Source organism: Eucyclogobius newberryi, unplaced genomic scaffold (assembly GCF_026437365.1).
Source record: "Eucyclogobius newberryi isolate DKJ021-1_F unplaced genomic scaffold, fEucNew1.0.hap1 SCAF_1, whole genome shotgun sequence".
NCBI classification, from domain to species: domain Eukaryota; kingdom Metazoa; phylum Chordata; class Actinopteri; order Gobiiformes; family Gobiidae; genus Eucyclogobius; species Eucyclogobius newberryi.
The window spans coordinates 9,594,798-9,607,858 of record NW_027315723.1 but is presented as its reverse complement, the minus strand read 5'-3'; positions in this window follow the sequence as shown (position 1 = coordinate 9,607,858).

Sequence of the window (13,061 nt, the reverse complement as noted above, 5' to 3'; positions counted from 1 at the left end):
AGTCCCATTTTTGGGGGACATTTATTTGATAAAATCCAAGACCAAGAACAGACATTTAATCTTGAAATATAATTTAAAATAATAACAAATTAGAGAACAGGGTGAATAGGTGTACGTATGCTAACGCTAACACCTTCAGCTACATGACGCACAGACAATGACCTGTCATAAGTGTCTGGTATGTTAACGTAACATATTAACAGTTATTCAGATAACTATAGCATAAAGAACATGCTAACAAGTTTACCAAAGCATCAGTATTACCCCAAATGACTAAATCCATTGAATTCTTCTTCCTCTGTGTCACTTCTAAACAACTCCACAAACTCAGGAGGAAGTTCAGATTATTGTTCTGCGTCTCTTAGAGCCTAGAGCGCCCTCTTGCGATTCAACATGTGACATGCAGTTGCCAGCGTGAAAATAACGAATAATATAAGTCTCTCTGGAGTATAAGTCGCACCTAGGCCAAAACTATGAAAAAAGGTGCAACTTATAGTCAGAAAAATACGGTATATGTTTCAGTGTTTTGTTGTTTTTTACATAATGGAACTGACCATTTAAAAAATGCATGATAAAATAAGGTATATTATGTCCACTGAAAGCTTAAAGTGAGCTCCAGCATACACTGGCAAAATATTACAAACAATGATTATTGTGATGATAATACTAAAATGTGTTTTATTGAAAATATTTGATGTATATCAAATGTATAATATTACATGTTCTGTATGTCACAGTTGTATTTTCTACTTTTTTGTGGTCTTCTAATGAGCTCTGAGATAGATGGCCAATGGGCAAAGTGTCAGTTACACTTCAAACTGCAATAATGTTTTCTGCTCTGTCTCTATCAAATAAACATATACAATTTCCAAATAAAAAAAATAGTAGTTTACGAAAAACTAAGCCCTTTCTTTTGACTAGATTTTCATATCAAACATGCCTTGAGAAGTACAAAAAAATTGTATGTTGTTATACTGTTTGTGAAAATAGAGGTTTCAAAAACAATCTTTTTGAGAAAATTTCATTAAAGATTAAATCAAATTGACGCCTTTTTGATTCTCAGCTCTTAAAAGTGGAATTGATTAATTTTGTAAGATTGACATTGCATGTTTGTAATCACAGAAAAGCACTTACTCCATCTTAAGAGATAAAAGCACAGTAGCAACTGATGTAATCTTGGAGAAAACATCAAAATATATATTTGTCAGCTGAAACTTGACAAAGCACAAGCAAAGCACACTATGATACTATATTTTGAGTATCTTTCTAAATGGTGGACTCTGGTGAGTCCTTGAATGCATCACTGAATAAAAGAAAGCCACTGCTGCTTTTCACCGCATTAGCCTACAACACCATGATGAAATAACTGATGAAAGTGTAAGAGCTGCACAAATGATGAATACATTTTTTTCTGGGAAGGCACTCGTCTCAGCATCAGACTCAACAGAATACAGATTACACGCTGAAGGCAAAGAACAGGCAGCGCAGATAAGACCTTCAACTGTTTCTACTTCTGTCATTTGAGTTAAAAAGCTGCTAATAAACAAACATAAAAGGGTTGCTCAAAAGCAGAGCCATAAAGGCATGGCAGCGATAAAACCTGCTGCACCAGGACACACGTGGGGATAATGCGTGGCACAGCGCTCTTCTTTTGAAGTTTTTGATGTTGGATGGCGGCGTTTCAGGGCTTAGTGCTATGTATCTGAGGTCCTCCTTCTGCCTGCGCACTTACATCCACTGAAGTATGAAGAAACGCTTTGATAGCCGGGTTCAGCTGCCTAAGCGGGGCCACTGAGTGAATTCTTAAGTCTAACAGAATATTTAATCCTGCTCTGGCCCATGTTAGTGGCGGTCACATCAGTGCCATCAGAAGAGCGTACTCCATCAGTTAGTTGTAAGATGTGATCGCACCACACTAACCTCTGGGAAATTGAGTCTTTAATCATCCCATCTCACAGGCTCTGGATAAATTAGCATTCCTTGGTTTCAATCTCATCTCTGTGCCTCTTCTGTCAATTCCTTGAGTGAGTGGACACTGCCTGACTTTGTGCCATGTAATGCCAATGTGATTGTGATTGATGAGAGCAGACGCCCGCAGGGTGAACGATGCCTCTCTGCTGGATGTGGGACCCTCATATGATCTCTCTCCACTCGCTCACAAACACCACACAAAACGCAGCGCAGCACCTCAGACGTGCTAAACTCTAATAGATTTACTCTCAGATGACTTGCATATGCTAATCACTCATTTAGTTGTGCAAATACAGCTGTTTCAACTATTGAGGAAATTAGATTTGATGAGACAACATAGTATTTACCTGTTTCTAATAATTACATGGGGCTTTATTTCCCAAACGGTCTATTTGTGCAGTGTCTGTTCTGGCCTGACCTCTTGGAGCTGGACAGTGGTCTCTTAAGGATTTAAAGAGCTGACAGCCAAAAAGCCATTACAGCTCACTGAGAGGGGGGGGGGGGGGGGGGGGGGGGGGCGCTAAATTGGTTAGCTCGCAGCAGCAGTAAATAAGATGGAGAGAGAGACCGCTTGTTTTTCACTTTGTCGATACCTTAGGTTTCAGCTGGTGGACTCTGAATCCTATTATTTCTCCACAGAAGAGACGTTTTAGTCAATTACTATCTATCAAAATGCATTGCTCACCTGACCTTCACAAAAAAATTGCTCATAGGTTCCATATCCCCAAGTCCAATAATAGACTAAACTACACTATTCAATGTAAAATAATAATGACTTGATGATGTATGATTAACCTGAGGCAACGTATAAAAAGGATAATAAGACCCATTCCATCACAATGCCTGACGGTCATTAACATCGTTTTTATGTTATCATGATCGTTATTATAGCACCAATAACAGTGAGTGTGACCACAGGGAGGGACAGCCGTAAATTAGATCAATCTGAAATTAGGCTAAAGACGAGGGGGATACCATATTTAGGGCTGAGAACACCACACTCCGAATGACTAATTTAGTGTTTCTTATGAAGTTCTTCGACAGAATGTAGCCCTTTGGGCCTGCCTCATATTTTATTGAAGATTCTTTTCTGCTGGTGCCAGTAACCCTGGCCCTGAAGCCAGATGCCGTTCATTCAAATGGCTGATCGGAGCTTACTTTATTCTGTGCTAGATGGCTTTCACAGACACAGCACCGTTCCGGTCCCATGTGACGGCCAGCAGTTTGACATTTTCACTAAAGGAAAAAATGGCCTTGGATCAATGACTAGGGCAGTTTATTGATGTTGTGTTCATGATAGCACCTGAGGGCCACAGTATCAACAAAGCTAAGAGCATCGGCTTATGTTGGCATGCTCAATCAATCTTAAAAACAACTTATTCTACTTGCAGCTTTATTGTTTTTTACACTCACTGGAAACAATGACATCTGTGATCTTGGACATAGAACATAAAAGAGCTGAAATATCACTGTATACCTTTTCCCAACAAGCTCCTTTTCATATAAATGTATTGCCCACATATTGGACTAAAATTAAAATATAGATAACTTGATGCTTTTCTGTAGATGTCACTCTAACAGTTCATACTGCAGACCAACTGTGTTCTGGACAAGTTTTATAAATAGCAAACAGTGACTATTTTTGAGTTATGAGCTGTTCATGTCCTCAGTAAACTATCTATTACAGAGACAATCAGGTGGAAATTTAAATATAGTGGAGGTGTTTCATGTTTCTGTGTAAGCCGCTCTGCTTGCATTAAGATTGGACCTTTGTTCTCCCAACATTACCAAAATAATAGCGATTACTTTCCTGTATTCAGGGTCTTTGATGATTGTCTTGCATAATGTGTCTTTGTACATTCAAACAGAGGTGGTCGTGTGCTGCGGACCTGGCTCGCTCACTGTGCTTTGTTTGGATGACACGTCGCATGCTGAAGTCATCATTGCGCAGGGGTAGTAAACCTCATCACAGCTGATTCATTCACATTCATGCATGCACCTCTTTGACCTTGGGATCTGCTCTGGACAAGCACACAATTCACATGATATGACATCCAAAGCTTAATCTTCTTTTGTATTTCACATAAATTATAAACATTGACAGATATGAGTCTCCAGGGCACGTTAGGACTTCTGGATGTTTTCACTTTGACCTCATGACATGAAGATGTCCCCTCTGGGATGAATAAAAAGTGTGTAGGACAGTGGTATTAAGGCTGGTAATGCCTGCGGTGCTTCCAGAGCTTAAAGAAAGTCATTTCTGGTCCCTCAAGTGATTGTCAGTTCCTCCTCCTCAATAGATATGTCACATTTCAACTTCCCCACAAATCCCCTTGAAATAACCTGAGATAAGGCTGTCTAAATAGACTGGGGAGCTGATCAGATAGCTACAGCGTCCTCAAGAAGCCATTAGCGGGATTAGCAAGTAGCTTTTCAGTAAAAGAGTCCATCATTGACTTTGCAGGGATTCTCTGTTCAACAAGTAAGCTGCGTGGATGTTCCTTTCCAGACCACGTCCTGCAGAGCCAGTGTGAATGTGGACTTAAAAGTACAGCTGTTAACACACTTTTGATCATAGAGCAATTTACAGAAATGCTTCCACTGTGTGAAAGACATCAATGGCTTCCCACAGAACCAGGCAATCTAAGAACTGCTGTGCAAGTTTATTAATTCAGGAAAAAATGTGATCTAAGATTTACTTTTGGGTCAGTTTGAACATATACCAATGGTAAAAACAAAGACACATGGCAGGAATAATATAATACCACCATCACAAAGTATTTATCGTAGAGGTGCACTATTCAACTTTTCTGGTAGAGGGCCCATCACTTGCTTCTTCTATGCATTAATGCTTTGCCTGGAATAATCCACTGTATGGCATTACATTTATGTAATTCAGTAAATGCAATGATAAATACCATACTGTGGAACATTCCAGGCAATGCAACACATTTCTATGGAGACAAGCAGGTGGTGGAAATGTTTGATAATGTACCTATGTAACCACTATCCCTTTGCAATAGCCTGTGTATGTTTAGGTTTGGGTTCAAGACCACAATTCTCACCAACGAAACTCCAAGGAATTATTCTCCCTGTGTGCAAATGTATGCTATGTAATTTACATTATGCAGCGCTAATGTGTTCATAGTTTACAAAGAAGACATTGATGCTGAATAACTTCAAGCCACAACCAACGCTAACAAACATATTATTATGCATAAACTGAGTACACATTATGTAACATTTCCCCAAGTTTTGCATGAAATAGTGCAATATAATTTGAAATGATAATCACCTATTTGTACAAGCTGTTTCTGAATCATTTGTTGTACAAACAATTGGCTGGACTCTCTGTGAGGCTCTGCTGTTTTGCCCTCTGATTTCTGAGTTAATCTGATTATATATGGTTACAAATCCCACCTAGATATATTTGTGTAAATATAAAGAGGTGTATTTTTAGGGTTTGGTGTGCTTCTCTCAGTTACAGAGCTGATCAGTGATGGGCAAGAGGCTGGAAGATCATTTCATCGTATGCGGTAGTGACCAAGTAGTCGCTTGTCATTGTCTGTCCAGGTCATCTTGGTGCTCCTGCTGCAGCTTGGGACAGTCTGCCTCCAGCCTACCTTCATCCCTTTAGCCTAAATAAGGCCTATTCATATTTTTATTTTAGGGTATTTTTCTTATTTTTATTTGTGTTTGGAGAACAAACTGACCCTGATTGATCCCATAATGTTTTATTTGACTGAAAATAAGTGGGTTACAGTACAGTACTGTACTCATTAGCACATTAAGCCAGATCCTCACAATAGCCATGCTACAGACCCCATGTCATGTGACTATTACACCTGTTGCTATAGGTCAGCAAAACCAACTCTATTTCTATTAAAGTCCATTGAATATTTAATATAATATCTAATGGCGACAATATTTTGAATATTTAGTTTAAAATGAGCAAAAAAATAAGTGAGGATATGAAAGCATCAGGGAGGCAGGGGAGAGAGAGTGAAAGTCCAGCTCCTGCTACAATGTGCAGTCCCACTGGAAGGATCCATCATGGTGGGTCGCAGACACCACTTTCCTCTTGTCAGATCCTTCAGCGATGCACCGGTGTTAGAACGAAGCGAGGCCATTTCTACCTACATTTACAAACTCCATGTATCTACCTTCTTTCTGAATATGTAGCTACTTGGGAAAAAACAACTCTTTTTAGGCTCCAAAATTATTCAAGTTGAAGAGTTCAATTTTGCACATAATGCCAAGATAGGCCCGGGTAAAAGCAAGATAATCTGGTGGCAAATGGCAGATTCAGGAATACATTAATAAATAGTCTACATAAAATAAAATACAGTGTAATGGAAAGCCTGAATGTACGAGATCGGTAGTCTAATTGTGCAGTAGACCAGCTCATAGACAATTTGGGTTTATATATTTCAAGCAGTGGGTGTGAAATAGTGAATGGTTATTTCTAACTTGTGCCATTTTGCTGCAAATTAAAACCTGAACAGTTTGACCTTTGTGCTCTTTTTATTAAGTTAGGACCACTGCATTGATGGAAATGTTAAACTCTTTGTCTGCACAGTAGCATAGTACATTGGATAGTGATCATAAAAAGTGTTCCATATTAAATAGGTTAATACTCTATTTTCTGTCAAACAACACAAAACAATAATATTCCCTTATAATTATTATTTGTATGGGTTATTTCCCTTGTATATGCTAAAAATGTTTGTCTCCTGCACAGTATCAAGTTTATGAGTGTTTACTGCCAGTCCGCTGTAATTACTTTGCACTGCCTATTTGCATCAGTAATCAGCCCTGACAGACACTGTTTCTCCTGTGTTTAATCAGGGCTAAAATGCGAACAAGAGGTTGGACTTGGAATCTGTTTGCACTTTCTCTATTTTTACTGTTAACAAACACGCAACCTGGCAAAACAAACAGTCACAATTTGAATTTTTAACATCGTGCAAAGTGTAAAACTCATTAATGACTTTTGGAAATGCCCGAACACCCACTCCACAATATTTAATACATGTTCTGGTGCTGTTTGTTTTGTGGAAAATTGTGCAGAGAAATTAAAACTGTAAAACAAATTTGTGATATGAAAGGAAAAGGCATTTTTCCTTTTCAAAACATGTTGGTTGGTGCCTCAGGTAGAACAAACAGGAAATTTCTCAGTATTTGATATAGGCTACATTCATTTCCGTCAGTCACTTTAGCTCTAGGGGAAACTTTGAAGTGACACACAAAGCTTTTAATGATTTTCAGTAGCATGTAAATCTGCCATCAAAATGTTTATTTACCTTAACGACAAGGTTATGCTTACAATGCCCGTAAAGATGTCTCCTCAAGCTACTATTCCATTGCCATAATCTTCCCATCAGCCCCTGGGTTGCCACAATCCCCCACTGACATGAAACCGCTGCCACTTAATTTCATTGTCGATTATCTTCCCGAGCGCAGAGCCGAGCAGCAGTTGGTCCATATTAACTAAATTGGAGGCAAAGGAGAAGTCACAGATGTAATGTATAAGGACCTTGTGATTCCCTGTGACCTCTGTGTCATAGATATTTTGAAACCTTCTTGAAGTATTGATTTTATGTTTTGATCACTATCTGAAACTTTATCATTTAGGCTTCATCTCTCCTGTGCAGAAAAACAAAGTTAGTCAAGTATGAGTAATGGGTGCGATTTATCTATCAGATCTGAATTTTGTGTAAACAGGAGGCAAGCTGCATTGAGGATCTCACCGGGATCCAAGATGTCATTTTGTTATTGCATATTGCTCTGGTTTGGAATTGTTTTGAGTGATTGATGACGTGCAACTTATCAGTAAAGAGATGCTTTTAGGAGATAAGCCAAAAGTGATACACGGAAGACATTTGGATTGATTTGCAGTTATAGAAGTTGCATATTGATAACACTTGTTCCCCAGGGTAAAAAATAGCACCTCTTAAAATAGTTCCATCATAATTTCTTGTATGCCGATGATTAATAAACACATGCAACCCATCAGAATCAATACCTTATCTTCTCAAAATTTTTGGATCATGTGGAAATATCTCAGACTACAGAGTGAATTGGGCCAAATTGCCTTGATGCCTCTTATACCCAACCTTAGGGAGTCTTCATCAATACTTCCCTCGACTCCCTGATTTTTTTCAGCAAATTTTTTATCATATTTCCTCGTGGCGTGGATAAATCATTTGTCCTGCCACGTATCAATCATAAAACGCACCTATTGCTCACCTGCAGCTGCGTCAGGCTCGTCCCCACGTTTCCGCGTGCCTAAGCGCATGGATCTATCATAATATAGTTCCCTCAATGTACGGGGCAAAATGAAGACGGAGAAAGACAGTTCGAGCTGACTCAGAAATGGACAGAAATCTACGGGAGACGAGCGATGCGATGCGCTCCGTTGCGCTAATAAACAAATGCACGTGTGTGTTCTTCTGCGCACTTCTGCCTGCGTTCTCAAATCGCTGAAAAATCGTCCATACCACCTTTAAGGCAGATCACACATATGCCATGCTCCAATTGCTGCCGGCCGCAGTGTTGTGACTTTATATTCTTTACTTCCCTCTCTTTCCCAGTTACTCACTCATCTGTCCTGTCTAATAAAGCCTGCGGGCCAAAATCTCAAATCAAATACAAATCTACTGTTTCCTATTGAAGGTGATCTTGAAAGGTGGGCCAGTCCCCCAATGTCGTTTCAACCTCCGATATCTGTGATTAAAATTAACATATTGCCCTGTGCTCCATGCTGCTATTTCAAAAAATGACAAATATTTTTAAATGGAATAAGAAAGGTAAGAATTAAGGCTTCAACCTCAAATCTTCTGGCGGTGTGGGCCTTTGAATTTGGTATTAATGGTCACTCTTTGCTTGGTTTAGAAAAAGCAACAGCATGGATGCCATAGAAGAGCAACTAATAAAACCTCATACCATGCCTATCCTTTTGCATCCTAAATTTAGATACAAAATTGTTAAAAGCCATTATGACTCTATTGTCACATGTCTTGTATTTGTTTGAAACAAAATCGATAATCTAATTAATGCTATTAAAATGTATTGAATGTAAAGATCAGTAATAATGATTGCCTGTGTCCCCATAGTATCAGGAGAAACCTATAAGGAAACGTTTGGATCACATACCAAGTTCTGGATGGATTTAAATCACCTCCACATTTTCTACAACTAAAATATCTTGCTCCCGGTGGGCAAAAAGTCGATTTTTGCCCTAAAAACTTGGTCATCACAGCTATTTAGTGTCAGCGCTGTCAGCCGAATGAAACATAGTCATTTCTTCATCTGCTGTGACATTGGGGGGATCGTTAGCCAGAACATTCTCACACGTACACATGGGAAACTGATTCTCTTCATACCACAGTAATGGAGAATTTTATCCATGCACAGTGGGGACAGAAGCTTATCATAACTGCATGGTTAAACAATTCGAACAAAAAGACCATTTGATGATGATAAAGTTTTGAGGAAGTTTACCAAACGTATTTCTATTTGATCGTCGTCGAGGGTTCTATGCCAAGTGCCTTGTTCTTGCCTCAACATCAACCTTCCGTGGTGGGAATGCAGGAGAAAATAGGCTAAATCTGGTCAGTTTACATGAACTTTGATGGGCTCATGTTAAGTCATAAGCATTGTCTGTCCCTTTTTATAATTATTCTTATTTATTTATGACTATTTCTTAAGGCTCTTTTGGCCCGTAGGGCATTGTTGAGCCAGGGTTAGATCCCACGACACTGAGGCTAAATGTTGTTGCTTAGACCACCCAACCACCATTTTAAAATAAAGACATAAATACAAGAAATAGAGTTGCTTATTCAAAACAGTAATTGAGAGCCACCATGTACTTACAAGGTGTCAGTCATTGGCATGTTCAAAGACATAAGAAAAGCAAATGAATAGAAAGCCATTTTGAAGTATGAAGTATGTTTACATCGGAGCGCTCTCAATTACAAAACATGCTCTGAAAATATGTTCTTTTCTGAACAGTGCTGTGGAGTCTGTTTACTCTGGCTTCTAAATACGGTAGACTTGAAGATGCAGCTTGTGATGCTAAAATGTGAAATAGCTTGAAGGAAAAAAATACAGACGGAAACACAATATAAGGCAAGCGTGAGAAAACAGCCTTTTACAAATTTGTCTGCTACCTCTTCAGTCTCCAGTGTTCTGAAGCGCGAAGAGCAGTCAGATGTAGGTCGGGTGGAGGGCAAGATGGATGTGGCTTTAATAGAGATTAACTACGCGTCTCTCTCTACATGTGCATCCTTGTCCGAAAGTATGGAAGAGAAGAAATGTATAGATTTAACTGTAATCCATGCATTGATTGGCAATAACAAAGTGAACTAGACTGATAGATCTTTCAACAATTAATGGCCCATCTCCAAAGAATAGGAACTACAGTATGCACTCAAGAAACTAATGGTGTTTTTGCAATTTTACATGATTAAATATTGACCCTATAAATATATATTATGTCACTTGTTTCCATTTAATTATTGACGTTGATCCAAAGAGAACATTTTAGATCCCAAATTTAAATATATGTTCAATTCACATAAAAGCCTGAATAAAACTTGACCTTTTTTTTTGTTGATATATGAACCAAAACAAATACAAACAACTTTTTCATGAAAAGGGTTTTGGTAATTGTGAAGAAATTAAAAACATTACATCTTTCATGCATTTTCTTTATGATAGAAACCTTACTGCTTCAAAGCTACGTCAAACTGCTGTTGTAAACTAAGGTCCATACAGCACTTTTAATTGTAGCTTCCAGTAATGTCTTCATATGTTGTTTTTCTGGGTCACAGTGGAAATCATATGACAATCTTTAAAGAAATTGCCGTATACTTTTTATACTCATGTTTTGAACAGATTTTGATTGATGTAGATTTGAAACAATAACTAATGAGCCATTTCCCTGAAGAATGTTCCAATGCAGTTTTTGCCCCTTAAGCGTCATTTCACTAAGTTCTAATTAATACAACAAGGACCACTCCTTTCAAACTAGCTGTGAGACAAATTCAAGCTGACTGCTTTATGGAAAATTTGCATAAATATGAGAAGATCACCATTTAATCATTGGTGCGTGGCCTAAGTGACAATCAGATTGTGTTTTAGAGTCACTACGTACCCTTGTGTAATGACAGTAGTAGCTAAACTGCTAAAATATACAAGATTTATAGGAACAAGAAGCTGTAAATTACAAATAGCACTTCATTACATGTGGCCTTTGTAAATCCTGTATTCTGAACATTAAACTTGCTCCTGTGATAGCTAACTCTGCTATTCATGAGACTTCACTTTCATGCTAATTTGAATGTACGTCGTCATAAATATGCACACGCCTTCACTTACAGGGGACCGTCCTCTGCACCAGGGGCTTTAAGAGTTAATTTATTGCTCACTGGATTCTGATTTCGCTGTCATAGCCTTCCCCGTCTCCCAGCCTTGATGCTTGCTTCCTGCTTTAACCGGCTCTATCTATTGGGAATGACAGAAAATTATTCATGCAGCACAAACGACAAGGACAGTAACTCCCTGCTCCTATCAATATTAATACTTCCTATCAATATTTAGCTGTCTTTTTACATATCCAAGAGCAGCAATGGATTACTTCGGCAAGGAAAGCACATTTGTAAAGGCAAAAGCTCGAGTACAAACTGTGTAGGGAAGAGATTGTGACATATATTTTACCTTAAGAACAACAATACTAGGTCTTGCACTTTAGCCATTGATTTGTTGGGCAGAAAATCAACAGGTTTCAGGTTTCATTCAGGTCACATTTTGGGAGACAAGATGAAGATTAAATGCCTGTGTGCAGGTTGGATGCTTCAAGCTTTGACCTTTCAGAGCAAAACAGAGCTGGTAAATAGCCACTAAATATCAGGTTGGAAGGGTGCTATGCAGTGTGCATCCTCCAACTGAAGGCAAATAAGACACGTCAAATATTCCACATGGGAAATAATCGTAAACATAACTTTAAGAATAAACTATATAATTGTGCTTACATGTGAAAAGTATAGTATAGTTTGTTAGTATAACAATTTGTCTTGACCAATATTTTTGATATCGCATATGAGGATTACTCATTACACTTTGTTTTTGTCTTCTTTTTTTGCCAACTATAGAGAAAAGTCTCAACTGCACTTTACATTTAGTATTTGTGTAGCGTTCCTGACAGATTTCAATGTTAAGAAATATTTGTTGATTTTACTGTCGAAACAGAATAAATAGAAAGTGGTTACTAACACAACAGTCTTATTCTAAGAGTAGAGTATAGTAGAGTATGGAAAAGGCAATACTTCTACTGACTGAATTGTGTGGATATTGTGGTGTCCGTGGTTGTCAGTCAGACCTAATTAGAGCATTGTAATCTTTTTTCCGACATGAAATGAAATGGAACAGTGTAAAAACTTGTACATTTAAGATGACTGCATATACAGAACACATTACAGGTCCGAGTCATTCTTGGTGAGGCTTTAGTGTTGTACGTGATCCCTTGAAACATCATATTTACAGTATTGTAGATTCTACAATACTGTAAATATGATGTAGAATAGATGTAGCAGTTCTTATAGTGGCCTCACGGGTCTGGAGTCGTCAAACTCATTCTGATGATTTACATGGGGCTCAGTCATCCAAGCAGGACATTACTGAGTTTTACAGTAATCGGCCCGTAACTGTAGGAGGAAGAGCTTTTAACAGCATCTACACCACCTGCTCTCATCTCACAGATGCATCACTGCACTGGACTATTAGTTCTTCTCTCTTCCAAAAATAGCTTTGTAGGATGGGTCATGGAAAGGTCTGGACAGGGTAGGAAAAACAAAAAAATCAATCAATCTTTTTTGGTCAAGGTCCTTCTTTGTGCCTTTGAGTCGTTAATTTGCTTTTCACCGCTTTTGTTTTGAAAGCAGAGTGTTCCCAATTGTGTAGAACTCCTCCTCGCTCGTTATGAGGTTCATTTAGCACAGCCCCAGAATAATCACTCGCCTTTTCATTTTCCCCCAACTTAGCTATTTTCATAATGCCCCACCACTGGGCTATTTGGCTGATTACAAAGC